General features: G+C 43.6%; 1 long non-coding RNA gene across 1 annotated transcript in view; it reads right to left on the bottom strand.

Moving 5' to 3' along the window:
- LOC141378404 (uncharacterized) overlaps positions 1-19,513 on the bottom strand; it is a 154,777-nt gene extending 135,264 nt beyond the window's left edge. The window contains exons 1-2 of the long non-coding RNA XR_012392969.1: positions 19,429-19,513; positions 13,686-13,749 (exon numbers count right to left, since the gene is read on the bottom strand). This is a non-coding gene — a long non-coding RNA (uncharacterized lncRNA). The remainder of the gene's footprint in view (positions 1-13,685; positions 13,750-19,428) is intronic.
- Between the last annotated feature and the right edge of the window lie 2,498 nt (positions 19,514-22,011).

Genomic DNA, 22,011 nt, shown 5'->3' with positions numbered 1-22,011 from the left:
TGGTTGTCATTTCCTGCTAGGATGGCATCCAATTGGGATGTTTAAGACTGTGGAGAACATTTAATTAATCAGAAAATGCACAGTGACATTAAAATCATCTAAAGACTGTAGGGGGGAAATTATTTGGTAACAAGTTATTTTAAGGTGTCCTTGTTTACATGTTTAGTAATTACAATGAATCAAGCACAATTACCCACAACTAACCCCAGACCTAGTCCTAATTCTGACTTTAACTATATAGTAAGTACACTGTAAAAAACAAAATCACCATTTGTTCAGCACACTGTACTTTTTCTGTCATATATACTAAGAATTGTGAATACGAATTGATTACATAAAAATATATGTTATGTCAACAATATTCACTAAAATGTTATGTCTACATGTTTAACTGACTTTTCTAGACAAACATTTTTGTGTTGAACAGGAATGTTGATATTTAAATAATTTGTGCATGCGTGATGTGACGATCGAAAACTTAGTTTGTTTATCAGTTGCTTGAAAGAGGGGTGACACAGTGGCGCAGTTGGTAGCACAGTCACCTCACAGCAAGAAGGTTGCTGGTTCAAGACCCGGCTGGGTCAGTTGGCATCATGTGGGTTTTCTCCGGGTGCTCCGGTTTCCGCCACAGTTCAAAGACATGAGGTGTCTAAAGCCTAGTTCACACTACAGGATTTTAAACATCAGCAGATCGCTGTGCCGTTCACACTACATGACTTGACTTTGTGTCTTTTAATCTCTGTGGTGTTCACACTACGCAACACTCCGTGAACGATCCACAAGAGGGGGGTCACACACTACATGATCTGACAACAACTCATTCCCCATCAGCTCATTCAAGCTACCAAACCACAGCCAATGAAATTTTGAGGGAGGAGTCGTCAGAAAAAGCGGAACACTATTGGCTGCTTGTGTGCCGATTACATCACTGACAGCGCTTTGAGCTTTGGAGAAAGCATTTAAAAACATCGTCAAATCAGCTGATTTATCAGCGGATTAATCACTCATCTGCAGGTTCCAGTGGATAGATACACAGAGAGTTTTTAATTTTTGTAATTTTATAACTCTTTGAAATAAAACTAGCATATTTATAACACCCTGCCGGATTCTAACTATTAGTGTATTTCTTTCTGATATTGTTTTTTTTTTTTTATTACAAAACAGTAAAGAACTGAGCATTTCTGCCTTAAATTACCATATTGGTCAAAATGACAGCATGCATGTCTAATACTTTTCACTGTGACTTTAAATATGTGTGCATTTTCTTGCCTAGCAACTTCCTGCTAACATAATCAAAACTTTCTGATGGCAAAACATCAATTTACTTTAGATATCTTTCAAAACAGCATATTCTGTGCTGTGAAATAGCTCCTGTTTGAAAGTGAAAATGAAAGCCAAGACCTTTAAGTGTTTTAGTATCTTAACTACATATTTATAGGCTGTATTACCAAAAAAAGATTATATTTTTAGGGTAATGGTGTCATTAAATATGATGCCAGACATTCAAAGCTTAATTTTAATATCTCAATAATAGCTTTGAGTGTAAATATGATGTGACGTATGGCGTTTTATATAAGAACCGTCAGAATGAGCAGTATGGTAAGTCTAATAGTTACAAAATTCTAGTTCCACTGTTAATATATCCTACTCTCATGTCTGTGCTAACGCAGAATGAAGCGAGTGCATCGATGCCCATTCTGACCAATCACAGATGTTTCTGCTGAGCTCCTGAACACAGGCACGCGGCTCATGCTGATATGCTCTCTCATTGGCTGCAGCTCGTCACTACATCTGACCACACGTGGGATTGAGTCGGCCGACTGCTCTGGAATATTTAGCATGCTGAATGTTGGATTTCCGTCTGCGAGGTGTCGGCGACGCGTCAGCGAGCCTCGTTGATGCGTTGTTCAGTAGTTCACACATAAAGAGCGGCGAGCGCCGAGCACCTGCAGATTTCTTCCCGATCACAGCCCGATCTGTCGGCGAGCTTGTTAACTTCCAAATCGGGCTCAAATCAGGCTTAAAATCCTTTAGTGTGAACTAGGCATAAGTGTGAATGGATGTTTGCCAGTACTGGGTTGCAGCTGGAAAGGCATACGCTGTGTAAAACAGATGCTGAACAAGTTGGTGGTGCATTCCGCTGTGGTGACCCCTGATGAATAAAGGGACTTAGCCAAAGGAAAATAAATGGATGAAGTTTGTTAATTTTCAAGTAAAATTATTAAAAACAGGATGATATGCTAACAGAACTATTTGCTTATTTTGCAAATTAAAAAAAAAAAAAAACATCCACTAAACAGAAAAAAATTAATTGACTCAACAGCAGTAATTGTTGCTTCAGTTGATGTGACAATAATATCTTTATTAGTAAAATACAATAATCAACATTGCATAAATAAACAAAATTATCTTAGCTGAATAAAATATTGTTACTGAGAAAAACTAAAAAACAGTTGTTGAGACAACTCAAAGTTCTTACTGCATCAAGTTGCCTTATTTTTTTGTTCTCAACAATTTATTTTTACAGTGTACTGTACACGTAGTTTATTAACATTATAAATGAGTAGGTACACTGTAAGTACATCCGAATATAAAGTAACCACAATACCATAAAGAGTTTAACATGTGTTCACACATTGACAACAAAAATGGATTAATACCTTAATTTTATTTATAGCCAAACAAAAATCTAAATATATAACCAGGGGATTTGACTCAAAACTTCTAATATAATAGTCTAATGGGACAACTAACCCTGAAAGGAACATTTGGCAAGACAGTCAGTACTAGATAGTCATCATACAACTAAAAGTGAGTTCCCCTTCGGTTGGGGAACTTCAGTGCCATGAATGGGAGGATTCGGATCAGAAGCCGCTTATCTGGAGAGTATTGAACGGGCCAATGAATGAAATTAATTGGCAGCGTAAGCTTGCGCAGGTGTGCGACATCTGCAATCATCTCAGCATATAAGCACACCTGAAGCCAGCAGACGCCATCCTTTTCGCTTCAGATCCTTTCTGAGTGAGTCGATGAGGGTTCCTCTTGCTGATCAGCACTTCAGAGCGAACGAGTGTGTCTCCCGGTCCAGAGTGGGTCTTCGCGGTGGCAGACGGTCGAGCTGGGTTACTCCCTTGCCTGCGGTTCTTTGGGTCCGGTCCTCCAGAGCGGTGCGTATAGTTGCAACTTTCCTAAAAGAGCAACACAGTCGTGCAGCACGTCCTTTTCAGGATGGCGCTCCGACTGTGCGTTTCTGGATGCGGGGGTTTCCTGGCTCCGGATGATGGACACGATCACTGCATTGCATGTTTGGGGGTCCAGCATGTTAATGCGGTGCTCGCGGGCGGTTCATTTCGTCATTGCGATGCCATGACCGTTGCACAGCTAAGATCGCGGCTAACTTTCGCAAGAGAGCGAGCCACCCCAGTTGCCTCCTGTTCTAAAAAAGCAGCGGGCGCTCGGGCAGATCTGAGGGTTTCAGCGGGAGCTAATCCGCCGCCCACGGGCTCGCGGACCTCTCGCTCCTCACGGCGCTCCATCCAAGCTTCGGGTGGTGAGAGTGATCCGTCTAACCAGATGGTAGCTCTCACACTCGCTGACACCGGAGATCAGATGTCCTCCGCGGCATCGGAGGGTGGGCTTTCACTGTCCGACGAAGATCCGGACCCGCTCGCCCCCTCCGGGCAGGTGAGCGCTGTCAAATCGGATCCTGAAGCGGACATGTTAGCCGTGCTTTCCCGGGCTGCTTCGGCCGTGGGGTTGGAGATGGTTTATCCCCCAGCTCCGCGGCCGGACCGACTAGATGGGTGCTACGTAGAGGACCAGAAGGCGAAGCCTTCGAAGCCTCTCGTCCCCTTCTTCCCGGAAGTGCACAGTAGGCTCACGCAGTCCTGGAGGGCACCTTTCTCTGCCCGTGCTGCGAGTGCCTCCGCCCTCACCGCCCTTGACGGCGGAGCTGCCAGGGGGTATGAGGCGATCCCGTCAGTGGAGCGCGCTATCGCGGTCAATCTTTGTCCGCGCGGCGCCTCTACGTGGCGGGGTTTGCCCCGCCTCCCGTCCAAAGCCTGTAGGTTGTCTGCCTCCCTCGGAGCCAGAGCTTATAAGGCTGCGGGCCAGGCTGCTTCTGCTTTGCACGCGATGGCCACCTACCAGCGCAACCAAGCGCAGACGCTGGCCGAGCTGCACGAGGGCGGGTCCAACCCAAGCTTATTACATGAGCTGCGCACCGCGACCGACTATGCTCTTCGGACTACTAAGTCCGCCGCGTGTGCGCTGGGGAGGACGATGTCCACACTTGTGGTTCAGGAACGCCACCTCTGGCTAAACCTGGCCGATATGCGCGACGTTGACAAAGTTCGCTTTCTTGACTCGCCCATATCCCAGGCTGGCCTGTTCGGCGACACCGTCGGTGAATTCACCCAGGAATTCAAGGCGGTGAAAGAGCAGTCGGATGCGATGGGCAATGTCATCTATCGGCGTGGCCGTAAGCCCGCTCCGCCCGCCGAGCCATCCACCTCCGCTGTTCCTCGCCGAGGGCGCCCGCCAACGAGTGCTGCCCCGCCCCCGCCTGCGCCTCCGGCCAAGCGGGCGCGGCGTTCACCTCGAAAGCAGGCAGCCCCTCCTGCCCAGGGCGCCGTTAAGTCCGGTAAACGGACCGCGAAGCGTCCCTGAGACAGGCCATCCGGAGAAGAGGAAACTTGCTCTTTCCCCGCTGGAGGGCGGGGCCCCGATAACAACGGTACTTTTCAGTGCCACCAAAACATCAGTAAAAGAGCACTTTTTCCCTTCCCCGGATGTGACTGCATGAGTTCTGCCAGTCCGGGACGCGCTGCCTTCCGGCTCGCAGACTCTACGTGCTTCGCCAGTGGCTCACGAGCGCTGGGGGGACGGTCTCCCTTCCCTCAGCCCTCCAGCCCCCTCTCTGGAGTCAGGGTGCGGAGCCAGAGCGAATCGCTCTCCTCCAGCTTTTCCGCGGGACCCTCGTGCTTCCCGGATCAGCACACCCACTCCGCGCTGCCCCACCGCTGGTACGTCAGCGATTGTAGCGATGACTCCATTAGCGAGGGCTCTGCCTGCCTGGTTAGCGCGGGCCAGCCCCTCGCGGTGGCTCATACGCACAATCAGACTCGGTTACGCGATTCAGTTCGCGAAACGGCCCCCCAAGTTTACGGGCGTGTATTTCTCCAGGGTCAACCCCCTGTCCGCCCCTGTCTTGCGAGAGGAGATTGCTGCCCTCCTGGCGAAGGGTGCAATCGAGCCGGTTCCTCCAGCCGAGATGGAGAGTGGGTTTTACAGCCCATACTTCATCGTACCCAAAAAGAGCGGTGGGTCACGGCCAATCCTAGATCTGCGCGTTTTGAACCGCTGTCTGCACAAGCTGCCGTTCAGAATGCTCACGCAGAGGCGCATTCTCCAATGCGTTCGTCCTCGGGATTGGTTTGCAGCCATAGACCTGAAGGACGCGTATTTCCATGTCTCCATTCTTCCACGCCACCGCCAATTTCTGCGGTTTGCGTTCGAGGGTCGAGCGTGGCAGTACAAGGTCCTCCCCTTCGGGCTCTCTCTGTCTCCGCGGGTCTTCACCAAACTCGCGGAGGGTGCCCTAGCGCCCCTTCGGCTCGCGGGCATTCGCATACTCAGTTATCTCGACGACTGGCTGATTTTAGCCCACTCGCGGGAGCAATTGATTATGCACAGGGACGAGGTGCTTCGGCATCTCCGCCTACTGGGGCTTCAGGTCAACCGAGAAAAGAGCAAACTCGCCCCCGTGCAGAGGATTTCTTTTCTCGGGATGGAGCTGGACTCGATCACCATGGTAGCGCACCTCTCCGAGGAACGCGCTCGCCTGTTGCTGAACTGTCTGAGGGAGCTCGACAGCAAACTAGTGGTCCCACTGAAGTTCTTTCAGAGGCTCCTGGGGCATATGGCATCCGCAGCCGCCGTCACGCCGCTCGGGTTGCTCCATATGAGACCACTTCAGCACTGGCTTCACGATCGGGTCCCCAGACGCGCATGGCACGCGGGCACACACCGGGTCTCGGTTACTGCGCTGTGTCGCCGCGCCCTCAGCCCTTGGAACGACCCCTCGTTCCTACAGGCCGGTGTGCCTCTAGGACAGGCGTCCAGCCATGTTGTTGTTTCAACAGACGCTTCCAACACGGGTTGGGGGGCCGTGTGTCGCGGGCATGCGGCTGCGGGCCTCTGGAAGGGTGCCCAGCTGCATTGGCATATCAATCGCCTAGAGCTGTTGGCAGTGTTCCTCGCTCTCCACCGCTTTTTACCGGTGCTGGAGCGGCAACACGTGCTGGTCAGGACGGACAGTATGGCGGCGGCGGCGTATATCAACCGCATGGGGGGTATGCGCTCTCGCCGCATGTCTCAGCTCGCCCGCCGTCTGCTCCTCTGGAGTCACCCGCGGCTGAAATCGCTGCGCGCCATTCACGTCCCAGGCACGCTCAATCGTGCAGCCGATGCGCTCTCACGACAGCTGTTACGCCCTGGAGAATGGAGACTCCACCCCGAGTCTGTTCAGCTGATATGGGCGCGATTCGGGGAGGCCCAGATCGATCTGTTTGCTTCCCCCGAGAACGCTCACTGCCAGTTGTTTTTTTCCCTGACCGAGGGCTCTCTCGGCACGGATGCACTGGCCCACAGCTGGCCTCGGGGCATGCGCAAGTATGCGTTTCCCCCAGTGAGCCTGCTCGCGCAGTTTCTGTGCAAGGTCAGGGAGGACGAGGAACAGGTTCTGCTAGTTGCGCCCCTTTGGCCCAACCGGACCTGGATATCAGAGCTCTCACTCCTCGCGATGGCCCTCCCCTGGCGGATCCCTTTGAGAGAGGACCTACTCTCTCAGGGACAGGGCACCATCTGGCACCCTCGCCCCGATCTTTGGAACCTCCACGTGTGGTCCCTAGACGCGAGGAAGACTTAGGTAACCTACCGACTGCGGTGGTTAATACCATCACTCAGGCTAGAGCCCCCTCCACGAGGCGCGCCTACGCCCTGAAGTGGAGTCTATTCACTGAATGGTGCGTCTCTCGCAGAGAAGACCCCCGAAATTGCCAGATTAGTGTTGTGCTCTCTTTCCTTCAAGAGAAGTTGGACAGCAGGCTGTCGCCCTCCACTCTCAAGGTTTACGTGGCCGCCATCTCCGCTTATCATAGCGCGGTAGCTGGCGGCACCGTGGGAAAGCATAACCTGGTCATCCAGTTCCTTAGGGGTGCTAGGCGAATTAATCCATCTCGCCCCCCTCTCATGCCCTCTTGGGATCTCGCCCTCGTTCTCACGAGTCTGCGATCCGATCCCTTTGAGCCACTCGAATCAGTATCTCTAAGATTTCTGTCCCTGAAGACAGCTCTGCTGGTTGCGTTGGCCTCCATCAAGAGGGTCGGGGACCTGGAGGCATTTTCGGTCAGTGACTCGTGCCTGGAATTCGGGCCGGATTACTCTCACGTTATCCTGAGACCCCGCCCCGGTTATGTGCCCAAGGTTCCTACCACCCCCTTTAGAGATCAGGTAGTGAACCTGCAAGCGCTGCCCCCGGAGGAGGCAGACCCAGCCCTTTCTTTACTTTGTCCAGTTCGCGCTCTGCGCATTTATGTGGACCGTACTCAGAATTTTAGATCATCTGAGCAGCTCTTTGTCTGTTATGGCGGTCGGCAGCAGGGAAGTGCCGTATCGAAACAAAGATTATCCCACTGGATTGTGGATGCCATTTCACTCGCTTATTCGAGTCGAGGTCAGCCGTGTCCCCCGGGAGTACGTGCACACTCCACTCGGAGCGTTGCATCCTCTTGGGCGCGTGCACGCGGCGCCTCTCTAACAGACATCTGTAGAGCTGCGGGCTGGGCGACACCCAACACATTTGCAAGGTTTTACAATCTGCGAGTGGAGCCGGTTTCCTCAAGGGTATTAGGTAACCCTTTGGTGATTGAGGAGACAACTCGGTAGGGTGTTGAAACACGCTTGCTGCGCCATTCTCCCTAACACGGAGGTACGTGCGCCTTTTTTATCTGTCAGTAAAGTTCCCCGTCAGGTGAGCCCTGCAGATTCCTCCGTGGCCCCCAGCACTGACTCAGCGGAGGAGTCACTTGCTGGCCCACTACGTTGTAGGTCTGCCCGCTGGTCAGCCCGCGTTTTGGGTATAGGTGCCTGCTATGCGTGATCCCCACTAGGCGATCCCATATGCTTATTCCGCCACGGTTAAGTCCCCCCCCTGGGCGGACCCGTGTCTTTCCTCTCCGCTAACCACTCTTTGCTATGCGTACTCCCCCTTTTTAGGGCTAGTCCATAGGTAAATTCTGCCATCTATCCCCCCCTTGGGTAACGGATGGCCTCCGCAGCGTCCTCCCTATCGGGATTGCACGCTTCCCAACGTACTGTCGTATTTCCTAGAATTATCTAGATGCTCACGACTTCCCAAAAAATGTATCTAAATCCGTAAAACTTCTGTTGAAGTAGGATAAATTAGGGCCAGGGACACGTTGGAGGACCGCGCCCCCCATGATGTGGGTGCGTCACGCTTGCTTGACTATCTCCTCATCGGGGGTGTTGGTAAGGTGCAGTCATTATGGCGCTTTCCATATTCTCCCATTCATGGCACTGAAGTTCCCCAACCGAAGGGGAACGTTCGAGGTTACAGAAGTAACCCTTCGTTCCCCGAGGAGGGGAACGGAAGTGCCATATTCCGTCGCCATAATGACTGTCCCTTAGCTGTTTGAAAGTCTCTTCAGCTTAAAAGGATGGCGTCTGCTGGCTTCAGGTGTGCTTATATGCTGAGATGATTGCAGATGTCGCACACCTGCGCAAGCTTACGCTGCCAATTAATTTCATTCATTGGCCCGTTCAATACTCTCCAGATAAGCGGCTTCTGATCCGAATCCTCCCATTCATGGCACTTCCGTTCCCCTCCTCGGGGAACGAAGGGTTACTTCTGTAACCTCGAACGTTCTGCTGTCAGGGGCGGACTGGGACAAAAATTCAGCCCTGGCACTGTAGCCACACCAGCCCACATTACCACACCGAAACAGATCCACCCACAGACACGCACATTCACTATTTAGTCTACAGATGGTGAAATAATATGACATTCTTGCCAGATTTTGATTATGTATGGGTAACCTCGGATTGGGTCGGCCCATCTTGAAACCAGGCGGCAGTTGCCGATTGGGCCAAATGCTTAACATTTATTATTATTATTATTATTATTATTATTATTATCATCATCATCATAATATCACATCAAGCAAGAGATAAAAGCTGTCTGCACTTAAAAACTATACATATTTAAAAAAAAAAACTGAACGGCCCACATTTAAAAATTGGTCCGGCCCTTCTGGCATTTGCCAGAATTGCCAGATGGCCAGTCCGCCCCTGTCTGCTGTGCTGTAATACTCAATTTCCAATCCAGCAGGGGGCAGGAGTAGTAAAAACTCACGTGTAAAGCACAACTCAGGCTCCATGATACCTGACTAGCTCATACATCAGTATTCATTTAACATAGAGTTCAACATGACTCAATTTCCAGTCAGATGTTTCTTGCTCCACTGTTACATTGGTGAGATATGTGACATTACATGCAGATGCAATTATTAATAGCACAACTGTAGTTTTATCTGCCTAACTCTCTCTCTCTCTGTTGGTCTTTCAGTACTTTCAATGGCAGTAAATGTCATACAAACTCCGACAGAGCTTTTTTTAGACACCGGAGCGACCCTGAATATCACCTGCAGCCACAACGACAGAAGTCTCGACAAAATCTTCTGGTACCAGCAGTTTAACGGGCGAAACCTTGAGCTCATCGGCTTCCTTTCCTTTAAGCAACGCTTAGTTGACAAAAAAGAATTCACAATCACAGGAGACGCAGAGAAAGAGGCGACCCTGGTGTTGTCCTCTGTGAAGGCTGAGCACAGCGCTGTGTATTTCTGTGCAGTGAGTGCAGCACGGTGTTACAAGTATATACGAGACTGCACTAAAACCACTCCCCGTCACATGACACAGCTGCACCTGCAGGGTTAAAGCCCAGTCAACTGAGGTGAACAACAGCCTTGGCCTCAAGATTTGAGATAACTTTACTCTGCTGACTGCAGAAGACGCTTATAGTTCAACTGGCAGTCAGGGCAAATTTAATGTACTGTCATTTTGATATACAGTAAGAATGGCCCAAGCAATCATTTCAACCATAATCCATATATTAATTTTAACAGGTAAGCTTTATCATGATGTGCAGTCAATACAGTTTAAGTTATTTCATGTATACTCCTTGTTTCTCACTCTCTTGCAGTTTGTCTAGTTTGTTCTCTTGTCATTCAGCAATCCCCAAAAGAGCTTCTAACCGTGGAGGTGAAAGACACAAACCTTTCTTGTCATCACGGTGAAAGCAGCTATCCATACATGTTATGGTATCAACAGAAAAGCAATGGAGGATCTTTGGAGCTTATTGGATTGCTGACATTTGGGAGTTTTTCTCCAGAGGATAAATTCAAATCTCGATTCAGCACATTCGGAGACTCAACAAAAGAGGCATTCCTGCTCATTTCCAAAGTATCTGCTGAAGACAGTGCAGTCTATTTCTGTGCAGCAAGTATGCACAGTCGTACAATTCTCTATGAACCCTAACAAAAAATGATACTCTTTGCACCTGTTTGACGAAAAAAGGCACAAATACAAGCCACAAATGAAAATGGAATCAAATAAAGACTTAGGGCCCTATCATTTAGTTTATCATTTAGGGTCCTATATAGTTAGTCTCTACTACACTTCCTAATCTGCAATTGCCTCTCTGAATATCACACTAACTGTACCCCAAAAAATAAAAAAAATAAATAAAAAAAATACTACTAATACTTCCCTTCTTAGACTTTACAGACCTGAAACTTGCCTATAGCACTAATTCATTGTTGCTCTTAGTTGTGTTAATTGCTTCCTTGTCCTCATTTGTAAGTCGCTTTGGATAAAAGCGTCTGCTAAATGACTAAATGTAAATCTAAAAATCATACACCCTGCGCAATAAGGCACAATATGTATTTGCCCCAATGTGTTTCTATTTTCAGCCCAACACAAAACAACACTGTTTTCCGCCATGTTGTTTAAAAAGTAAATCCATTAGCACCACTTTGTAGCTCATGGACAATTTAGCCAACCTAATTCACCTATACCGCATGTCTTTGGACTTGTGGGGGGAAACCGGAGCACCCTGAGGAAACCCATGCAAACACGGGGAGAACATGCAATCTCCACACAGAAATGCCAACTGACCCAGCCGAGACTCGAACCAGTGCATTTCTTGCTGTGAGTTGGCAGCACTACCTACAGCGCCACTGCGTTGCCCTATGCTTAATTTTGAAATTGAAAGTTTGGACAAGTGGTGGCGCTAGAGAGTTTGAGTTAAGGGCATCACACACGAGATGCGCCGCTCAGCGCGCCCATGACAGTTACAATTATCGCACACCAGACGCACACATTCGCATGATTTTTAAAATGAAACTAATCAGATGGCGCTCTGTGGCGCGGCAGAAATATGAACAGTGTCCTGAGTCATGGCTGGGCGCCGCCCACTTGTGGCGTCGGTGTGTGTACCCTGATACAAACCTATTTTTAGAATTCTGAAATGAGTTGTGCTGCGCGGTCCATCGCCAAGTGGCGACCTGCTTTAGAGACTTCAAGTTTGCTGTGGTTCATGTTGACACTACCTTCTATCATTGTGTCAAATTATACAACTTTCCTGCATATAGGTTATATGGGGTGTCATTCAAATCCGGTGGAAGAAACGGTGCTTGGCCCCTAATAGGGTTGTAACAATATACCGGTATGACGGTCTACCACGATTTGAACGTGCACGATTATCATACCATGAACAATTGCATATCAACGGTTTTAACCCTTAAAGACCGAGACAGCCGCCCGCGGCTAAAAATAAGTATTGCTCTTAAATGTTTAATAACTTTTGATCCGGTGATCCGATTCATACACTTCAAAGATTGGCATAAAGAAGAGAATCTCAGCTTTACAGTGCTGTATCACATAACATGGATCACATAACGCGGACTTTCAGAGGCTCCGGAATCAGTGCGGTTACGTCATCAAAATTTGACAACGCTGATTTGACAAAGAAACGCTCGTCACTGTGTCTCCGGACAAACCAGACATGATACATTGATGCATTGTCCCTCCTCCATGCCCAGATTGGTTCAAACTCGCTATATCACAACCAATAAGCATACGTTTCGCTTTTGTTTGTGGACCAACAACGAGCTTTTTGAACAACACGGAATGAGAGATAGGCATACATTTATGCGCGGCTAAATAAAACGCAAAAACAAAAAAAGTTTTGCATCAAATAATCCTCATACTAAGTACTTTTGCATGCACAGCAGCACAGAAACATGACAAAACAGTGACACAGCAAAGACGAACTGCTGCTCTTGCTGTTTTCAAAAGACGCAAATGAAGGTGCAGCTGTTTGTCTGCACTGCAGACAACCATATCCAAATCCATATCCACAGACAACCATATCCATGCTGGCACATAAAACCTAAGGATGTTCCATATTGAATCTAGTTTCGTTATGTAACTATTTATAGTATAGTAAATATTTATATCTATTTTTTTACTGAGGATTTGCACCATGTTTATTTGGACTTTATTTGGACTTTGACACATTATTTATTATTTTCTTATTTTTTTATTTGTTCATTGTAAGTGGTGTTGTTTATAGTAACTGAAAATATATTATTTGGAAAAAGTCAAATTTGCTTCACTGTTCTATTATTTTGTAACATTTGTAACATACCGTATACTGCGAAACCGCCAAACCGTGGTATTGTTTTAGACGATTATCATACCGTAAAAAATTCATACCGTTACAACCCTAGCCCCTAATAATAAAAATAATAATAATAGACTTATTGCACACATGTACATGTAAATATCTGCATATAATCTGATTCATTTCTGAGCCATCTGTAAAATCTGATCCCCAGTGTCTAAATGTGCTTTAATTTACTGACATTATTACTGCCATTATTTTCAAGCTTCTACCATCATGCAGCTGCAGTGACGTATTGACTTTACCAGCTGCTGATTGGCTCTTAGAAGGTAGAACTTACTCTGTTGTACTGTATGTTGTCCTTTCTCTCTTTCATACATAATATGAGTGAACTTTCCTGCTATTACAATTGTTTTATTTTATTCAGTTTTTTACAAATTGACCTGCTTTTTTCTTTTTTTTTTTAAATAATGAAATTAATAAAAAAGTAACAAATTGTATGGATGAACTGTTGGTTGAATGAATTAATGAGTGAGTGAGTGAATGAATAAATGAGTGAATGAATGAATGGATGAATGAATCAATCAATCAATCTGCAATTTATAGCATTAAAAGAAAATCGAAAGTTAAAGTGGGTGGCCACTTTTGACGTCGACCAATAAGCAACCAACTACAGTACCACCTCATACAATATGTGAGCATAACAACAGCCTTGGCCTCAAGAAATGCAAGAGCTGTTACTATTTAGAGAGGCAACCATTGCACGTTGATTTTTATACCATTTCTTCAGTTCCTGTAGTCTAACTGTTACTATGAGCATGATCCAAGCAATCGTTTTAGCCATAATCACTACTTTCTGGTTAACAGGTGAGTATGTCACTGCAGTCTTTATTTAATATAGTTCTGTAGTTTCTTTCCTTACCCTCTTGTAGTTTGTGTGGTTTGTTCTCCTGTTATTCAGCAATCTCCTGAACATCTTCTACGATCTGTGGAGGAGAAACAGGCAAATTTTTCTTGTTATCATGGTGACAACAACTATCAACTCCTGTACTGGTATCAACAGAAGAGCAGCGGTGGATCTGTGGAGCTTATCGGAATGCTCAATTATGGATCAGCTACTGTTGAGGATAAATTCAAAAGTCGATTCATCATATCAGGACATGCTACAAAGGATGCATTTCTATTAATTTCCAGCTTGTCTGCTGAGGACAGTGCAGTGTATTTCTGTGCAGCTAGTCTGCACAGTCATTTGTTTCTTTAAAAACCCTGACAAAAACGGTTCACTTTGCACCTGTGTGGATAATAAAAAAAACAAAACAATGTGTATCGTTTGTTTAAATGTGTGGTTTAATGTAGAACAGAAGCATACTGCTTTGCATGTGGTGACTTGGACATACTCTAGTCTAATTCTGTTTCTTTTCCTTTCACGTTCCTCAAATTTGTGCATTTTCAAATAAAATGAAAACAAAAAGACATTGAAGCTGGTTTCGTCCAGTATTGTTCACAGGATACGTCTTACTCCAAACTCCAGCCCAAACCCTGATCAGATACACCTGAATCAACTTATCAAGATCCAGAGGAGCAAATAATAACTGATGAAAAAAGTAGTTCCTTTATTATTATTTTTTTAATATGACAATCCAATCCATACGTTCACATTTGGTAAACAATAGCTTCAGATTTTTTAATACATACAAAAAACAACCATAATAAAATAAAAATATGTGACACACATACATTCATTCATTCATTCATTTTCTTTTCGGCTTAGTCCCTTTAATCATTCGGGGTCGCCACAGCGGAATGAACCGCCAACTTACCCAGCACGTTTTTATGCAGCAGACTGGACTGTGGGGGAAACCGGAGCACCCGGAGGAAACCCACGCGAACACAGGGAAAACATGCAAACTCCTCACAGATACGCTATCTGAGCCGAGGTTCGACCCAGCGACCTTCTTGCTGTGAGGCGACAGCACTACCTACTGTGCCACTGCGTCACCAGACATAAATGAATATTCATTCATTAATTTTCTTCTCGGCTTAGTCCCTTTATTAATCCGGGGTCGCCACAGCGGAATGAACCGCCAACTTATCCAGCAAGTTTTTACGCAGCGGATGCCCTTCCAGCTGCAACCCATCTCTAGGAAACATTCACACACACATTCACACACACACTCATACATTATGGACAATTTAGCCTACCCAATTCACCTGTACCGCATGTCTTTGGACTGTGGGAGAAACCGGAGCACCTGGAGGAAACCCATGCGAAGGCAGGGAGAACATGCAAACTCCACACAGAAATGCCAACTGAGCCGAGGTTCGAACCAGCGACCCAGCGACCTTCTTGCTGTGAGGCGACAGCACTACCTACTGCGCCACTGCCTCGCCCACATAAATAAATGAATAAATAAATTAATTAACAATGCTTCAAAATAGATTTTTATTTCAAATTTAGCATTGAGAGCAAGACATGGCATCCCTGTAAATAAAATTAAATATATAAACTGACAACATATTAATGTTACTTTTAAATGCTTTAATTTCTTCTCTAAAACCATATTGCTATAATTTTTTTCTATCGACCAGCCAGGTTAGTGTCCACATCTTGCCTCCATGAGTGTAAAAAAAATGAACCGAGCTTGTTTTTCAACTACAAAATTCTATATTCCCAATAACAATGATTCAAAATCAGTGCTTATCCTGCCTCATCCTCATGTGTAGAGACTGAGAAGTCAGATTGTGCAGCTTTTTAAGAAACTTGAGTGAGCTTTTACCATTTTTAACATGATCAATATATTTTTTTTTAATACACAAACTAAGTATTTCTTTTGTTACTAGAATATCACACATTTGTGGGTGGCAGCTTTTGGACCAATAAGCAGCCACCTACAGTACCACCTGATATCTGAGCTTAACAACAGCCTTGGTCTCTCGAAATGTAAGAGCGATTATTATTATTTAGAGAGGCAGCATTGCACTTTGTTTTTAAATATATATTTTTTGGTATTTCTTCAGTTGCTGTGGTTAAATGTTATGAGAATGATCAAAGCAATCGTTTTAGCCATAATCACTACTTTCTGGTTAACAGGTGAGTATGTCTATAGCACACTGCAGTCTTTATGCAGATATTTGTTTTATAAAGTATCAGTTGTTTTTCTTTCTCGCCCTCTTGTAGTTTGTTCTCTTGTTATTCAGCAATCTCCTGAACATCTTCTACGATCTGTGAAGGAGACAGAAGCAAATCTTTCTTGTTTTCACGGTGATGGCAGCTACACATACCTGTACTGGTATCAACAGAAGAGCAGCGGTGGATCTGTTGAGCTTATTGGGAGGCTTAATTATGAAGCACCTTTTCTAGAGGATGAATTCAAAAGTCGATTTATCATATCAGGACACGCTACAAAGAATGCATTCCTGTTAATTTCCAGCTTATCTGCTGAAGACAGCGCAGTGTATTTCTGTGCAGCTAGTCTAGCACAGTCATTTGTTTCTTTAAAAACCCTGACAAAAACGGTTCACTTTGCACCTGTGTGGATAATAAAAAAAAAAAAAAACAAAGTGCCTTAATTGTGTACTGTCTGTTTAAATGTGTACTGTCTCTTTAAATGTGTACTGTTTCTTTAAATGTGTACTGTCTCTTTAAATGTGTAGTTTAATGGAGAAGTAAAGTGTTTTGCATGTGGTGACTTGGACATGCTCTAGACTAATTCTGTCTTTTTTTTCCATGTTCCTAACCTTCTGCATTTTGAAATAATATATAAACAAAGATGCAATAAAGCTGGTTTTGTCCAGTGTTGTTTACAGGATCTGTCATACTCCAAACTCCAGTCCAAACCCTGATCAAACACACCAGAATCTACTTATCAAGATCCACAGGAATAAATGAAAACTGCTGAAAAAAAATCTTAATCTTTCCCATTGATTTAAAAAAAATAACAACATGCCAATCCAAGCTGTCCGTTCACATTAAGTAAACCATAGCTTCAGATATTTAAATCCATAAAAAATTAGAATAAAATAAAATATGTGACAATCAGTAAATAAATAAATACACAAACAATGCACAAAAAAAAGGAATTTCTTTTCAAATCTAGAGTAAGACATGGCATCGCTATATATAGTTGAAGTCAGAATTATTAGCCCCCCCTTTGAATTTTTTTTCCTTTTTTAAATATTTCCAAAATTATGTTTAACAAAGCAAATAAATTTGTCAAATAATATTTTTTCTTCTGGAGAAAGTCTTATTTGTTTTATTTTGGCTAGAAAAAAAAGCAATTTTTAATTTTTTTAAAAACCATTTTAAGGTCAAAATTATTAGTCACTTTTCCTCAGATAGTCTACAGAACAAACCATATTATACAATAACTTGCCTAATTCCCCTAACCTGCCTAGTTAACCTAATTAACCTAGTTAATTCTTTAAATGTCACTTTAGGCTGTATAGAAGCGTCTTTAAAAATATCTAGTCAAATATTATTTACTGTCATCATGGCAAACATAAAATAAATCAGTTTTTAGAAATGAGTTATTAAAACTATTGTGTTTATAAATGTGTTGAATAAATCTTCTCTCCATTAAATTGAAATTGGGAAAAAAAATGGGTGCTAATAATTTAGGGGGGGGGGGGGGGGGGTAATAATTCTGACTTTAACTGTGTGTGCGTGTGTGTGTGTGTGTATAATATATATATATATATATATATATATATATATATATATATATATATATATATATATATATATATATATATATATATATATACACACACACACACACACACACACACACACACACACACACACACACACACACACACAAATAAATGTACATATATAAACTGACAACATATGACTGTAGCTTTTAAATAATATAATTTGTTAAATTATAATATAAACATATTACACCTTTTTTTCTATCGACCAGCCAGGTGTGCATTTCCGAAAACCATCATTAGCCAACTAAGGTCGCAAGTTCCGTCGTTACAAACATAGTTTGTTCATTTGCCGTTTCTCAAATCCATCGTTCCAAAGAACATTCGCAAACTGCATCACAAACTTGTGCTCTTACAACTACACCTCTGGAGCTGTAGTTAGAAACATAGTTCATAACGGTTTTATTCCCAGTTATCCCCCCTATGCCCTACTCATTTAGAACATTCTAACATTCAATGATGGAATTATTAAAAATAAAAAAGCATTAAAGTCTTCTCTCTTAGGTGTAATTTACCTTCCAAGTATTTTTACAGTTCAGTGTTAGCGATCTTCATATTTACAATTGCGTTCCCTTTACAGTGCACTTTGAAAACATTGATGTCATTTTGAACACAGACGAGTGGAATTTACGTTACGCCTCCAAATTTGGTATATTATTTACAGTCATTGCTCTAAAGCTTGTGAAAACAAAAAAACATACGTTAATGCTTTTATTTTATAGTAGACTATTTATTAACAAATGTAGTCTACTGTATATGAAATGAGCCTGTTGGTTAGAACATTTCTGCAGTGGTTTAATGTGTCAAATTGTAAAAATAGACTTAAACCAATATCCTACTTATTAATAATAATAATCATCACTATTAATATTATTCTTAAAGTAGGATTTTTTTCATTTTCTAATAAATAATATATATTAAATGTCATTTCTTCTGAAAAAGCCTCATCATTTATATGGTTTATATAAGAGATTAGAATACGTGTTAGCTTTTGTAAGTGGTTTTATGCTTTGGAATAGAATCTGTAATGTTTTCAATAATATCTGTAAAGGAATCATGGGCCCTACATGTGCCATTTACATATATTTCTATTATTATAGAAAGCAAGTGCATATTTTTACTAAGTGAAGTTTATTCATAAGCTAATTTCGAGAGGATCACATGATTATGAATGAACACGGCTGGTTATGCATTAGCATGCATGATCCACCAATCAGGCCATTCCAAACCCACTATAAAGAGCCAGGGTTTTTTTCACTCCGTCATCTTCGATTTGAAGAATCCCCCCTTCCACTTTACCTTTCCCTCCATAGGGTGGCACGTTGGCCCAGTGGTTAGCACTGTTGCCTCACAGCAAGAACCCCACCGGTTCTAGTCCTTAACAGGCCGGTGGTCATTTCTGTGTGTAATATTGCATGTTCTTCCCGTGCTCGTGTGGGTTTTCCCCGGGTCCTCCAGTTTCCTCCCACATTTCAAAAAACATGCACAACAATTGAATTGATCAATCTAAATTTTGCACTACAGTCAATCTCTTATCTCAGGACAGCATGCCAAACTTGCTTATAATCAATCATCAGCTAAGTGTGAACTCTTGAAAACTGATATTGGACATGTTTTAATGCTTGTGTGTGTTAAACAATATCATTTGCACAAAGAAATGATGGGCTTCTCCACCAAGAAGTAGTTTCTCCGCCCCATTTACAGCATCAATATAGGCGTTTTACATAATAACTAACATGGTGAAACGAGGAGGCCGGGGCTTTGTTCGAATCAAAATGCAGAAGTTTATTAAAGGGGTTAGGCAAAGACTTCAATGGGTAAACAGGCAGAGAGTCGGCAACATTTAAGCAGTCCAATCCAATCAACAAACACAGGGGCAAATCCAGAAAACGTAGTAAGAGTGCTGGCATAAGTTCAGTATCACAACAAGAGGGCAAAGACAGAGAACATACGTGAACAAGGCAGGCAGGGTCATACACAGGATGGCAGTCACTTGGAACAGCGCTTGGTAAGGCAGGTAAACTGGCAATACTTCCCAAAAAAGCATGGCCTGAGCGCTCACTGAAATACAGCACAAACAGGAAGTAGCCGCAGAGTGAGCGGAGCTGAGTCAGTAGTCGGGCGAGGGCTCCCTCTGCTGGCGTGGCGTTACACATAGTTCAAATTATGTATCTGCGACAGAGAAACTACAGGCTTTGGGATACACTCGTCACTACATCATTCTTTTCCCAAATGATGCATCATACTATGATAGTTACAGTATGCCGTTTTTTTGGGAAACGCACACCAGGTTGCTGTCCAAATCTTGCCAGCATAAATGTAAAAAAATTATCCACAAAATTTCAATAATTGAGAAATAAACCAGGCTTGTTTTTGAACTGAAAAATTCTAGATCTTCAATTTTAATGATTCAAAATCAGTGCTTATCCTGCCTCATCCTCATGTATAAAGACTAATTAGTCAAATTGTGCAGCTTTTTGAGATACTTGAGTGAGCTTTTACCATTTCTAACATGATGATATTATAATTTAATACACAGAATATGGAGTAAAACTCTAGTTACTAGAATATCACACACTTGTGGGTGGCCACTTTTGAGTTGGACCAATAAGCAGCCACCTGACATCTGCTGTCGATGTTTTTCTTTTAGGTGAACAACAGCCTCAGCTTCAAAATAAGTGAAAGCTTTTACAGTTTAGAGAGGCAACAAGTGCCTTTTAATTGAATATTATTCTTCTGTTACCTTAATTAGATGCTATCAGTATGACTAGAGCAATACTTTTAACCATAATCAGTACTTTCTGGTTAACAGGTAAGTATCACTATTTATTTTAATTTCATATCCACTGTTACTGTTAGCCATTCTCCTGACACTCTTTTAGGTTGTGTGGTTTGTTCTCCTGTTATTCAGCAGTCTCCTGAACATCTTCTACGGACCTTAGAAGAGAAACAGGCAACTCTTTCTTGTTTTGGGGGCAGCACATATCAATACCTGTACTGGTATCAACAGAAGAGCAGCGGTGGATCTATGGAGCTTATTGGAATGCTTAATTATGGATCAGCTACTGTTGAGGATAAATTCAAAACTCGATTTAACATATCAGGACATGCTAAAGAAAATGCATTCTTGGTCATAACCAGCATATCTGCTGAAGACAGCGCAGTGTATTTCTGTGCAGCTAGTCTGCACAGCCGTTTGATTCGCTTTAGACCCTGACAAAAACTGTTCACCTGTTGCACCTGTTAGACATACAAAACTATTTTTAAAAAGCCACACAATTTCTGGCATCTTTGTGCCAAAACTGGTTGTTGAAACAACTTAATGTAGAGGGCACTATATTAAACATGTTGCAGTAATATCTGAAGAGTTCAAATGCAAAAAAATCTAAGTGCCATCTGGAAATTTCTTCTAAAATGAGCATTTTCTTAGCCTTCTGTGTTTAATTTCATATTTCAGTTTAAAGGAAACAAAAAGGACAAGTTATATTCCTAAAACAGAAAAGAAAATTCCTCATTTCAGGAGAAAATTTAAGACTGTAGTTTGGAGAAACAAAGTTTAATGGCTTTAATCACACACTTGTGCTGTAATTTGCCAGTAACCGGGGTTAAGCGCATCCAGTGAACTGTATGCCATTGCAAAATCGAAATGTTTAAGGTCTGTTTTCTTTAAAAATCAGTGATCTCCATCTCCAATGGCTGAGTGATATCTGATATAAAATAGGTCTCAGGAGGCTTTCACACCTGTGAATCGATTCAGTTGTTCCGAAATAACGATTGATAACGATTGATGACCAACTAAACTTCTCTGACCGCATTTCTAGACCTGCTCGATCGTGCAGATTTGCACTCTATAACATCAGAAACATCCGACCCTTCTTATCTGAACATGCAGCTCAACTCCTTGTTCAAGCTCTTGTTCTCTCCAGACTGGACTATTGCAACTCTCCACTAGCAGGGCTTCCAGCTAACTCTATCAAACCTCTTCAGCTGCTTCAGAACGCAGCAGCACGAGTGGTCTTTAATGAACCGAAAAGAGCACATGTCACTCTGCTGCTCATCCGTTTGCACTGGCTGCCAGTTGCTGCTCGCATCAAATTCAAAGCTCTGATGTTTGCCTACAAAGCGACTTCTGGCTTTGCTCCATCTTATCTGCTCTCACTTCTGCAGATCTATGTGCCCTCCAGAAACTTGCGTTCCGTGAATGAACGTCGCCTCGTGGTTCCATCCCAAAGAGGGAAGAAATCACTTTCCCGAACGCTCGCGTTCAATCTGCCCAGTTGGTGGAATGAACTCCCTAACTGCATCAGAACGGCAGAGTCACGCGCTGTCTTCAAGAAACGACTAAAAACTCAACTATTTAGTCTCCACTTCCCTTCCTAATCTGCAATTGCCTCTCTGGCTATACCACTAACTGTACTCAAAAAAAATTTAAATTACTAATACTTTCCTTCTTATACTTTACAGACCTGAAACTTGCCTATAGCACTTATTCATTGTTGTTCTTATAGTTGTGTAAATTGCTTCCTTGTCCTCAT

Source organism: Danio rerio, chromosome 17 (assembly GCF_049306965.1).
Source record: "Danio rerio strain Tuebingen ecotype United States chromosome 17, GRCz12tu, whole genome shotgun sequence".
NCBI classification, from domain to species: Eukaryota; Metazoa; Chordata; class Actinopteri; order Cypriniformes; family Danionidae; genus Danio; species Danio rerio.
This window is presented reverse-complemented; position numbering and strand designations above follow the sequence as displayed.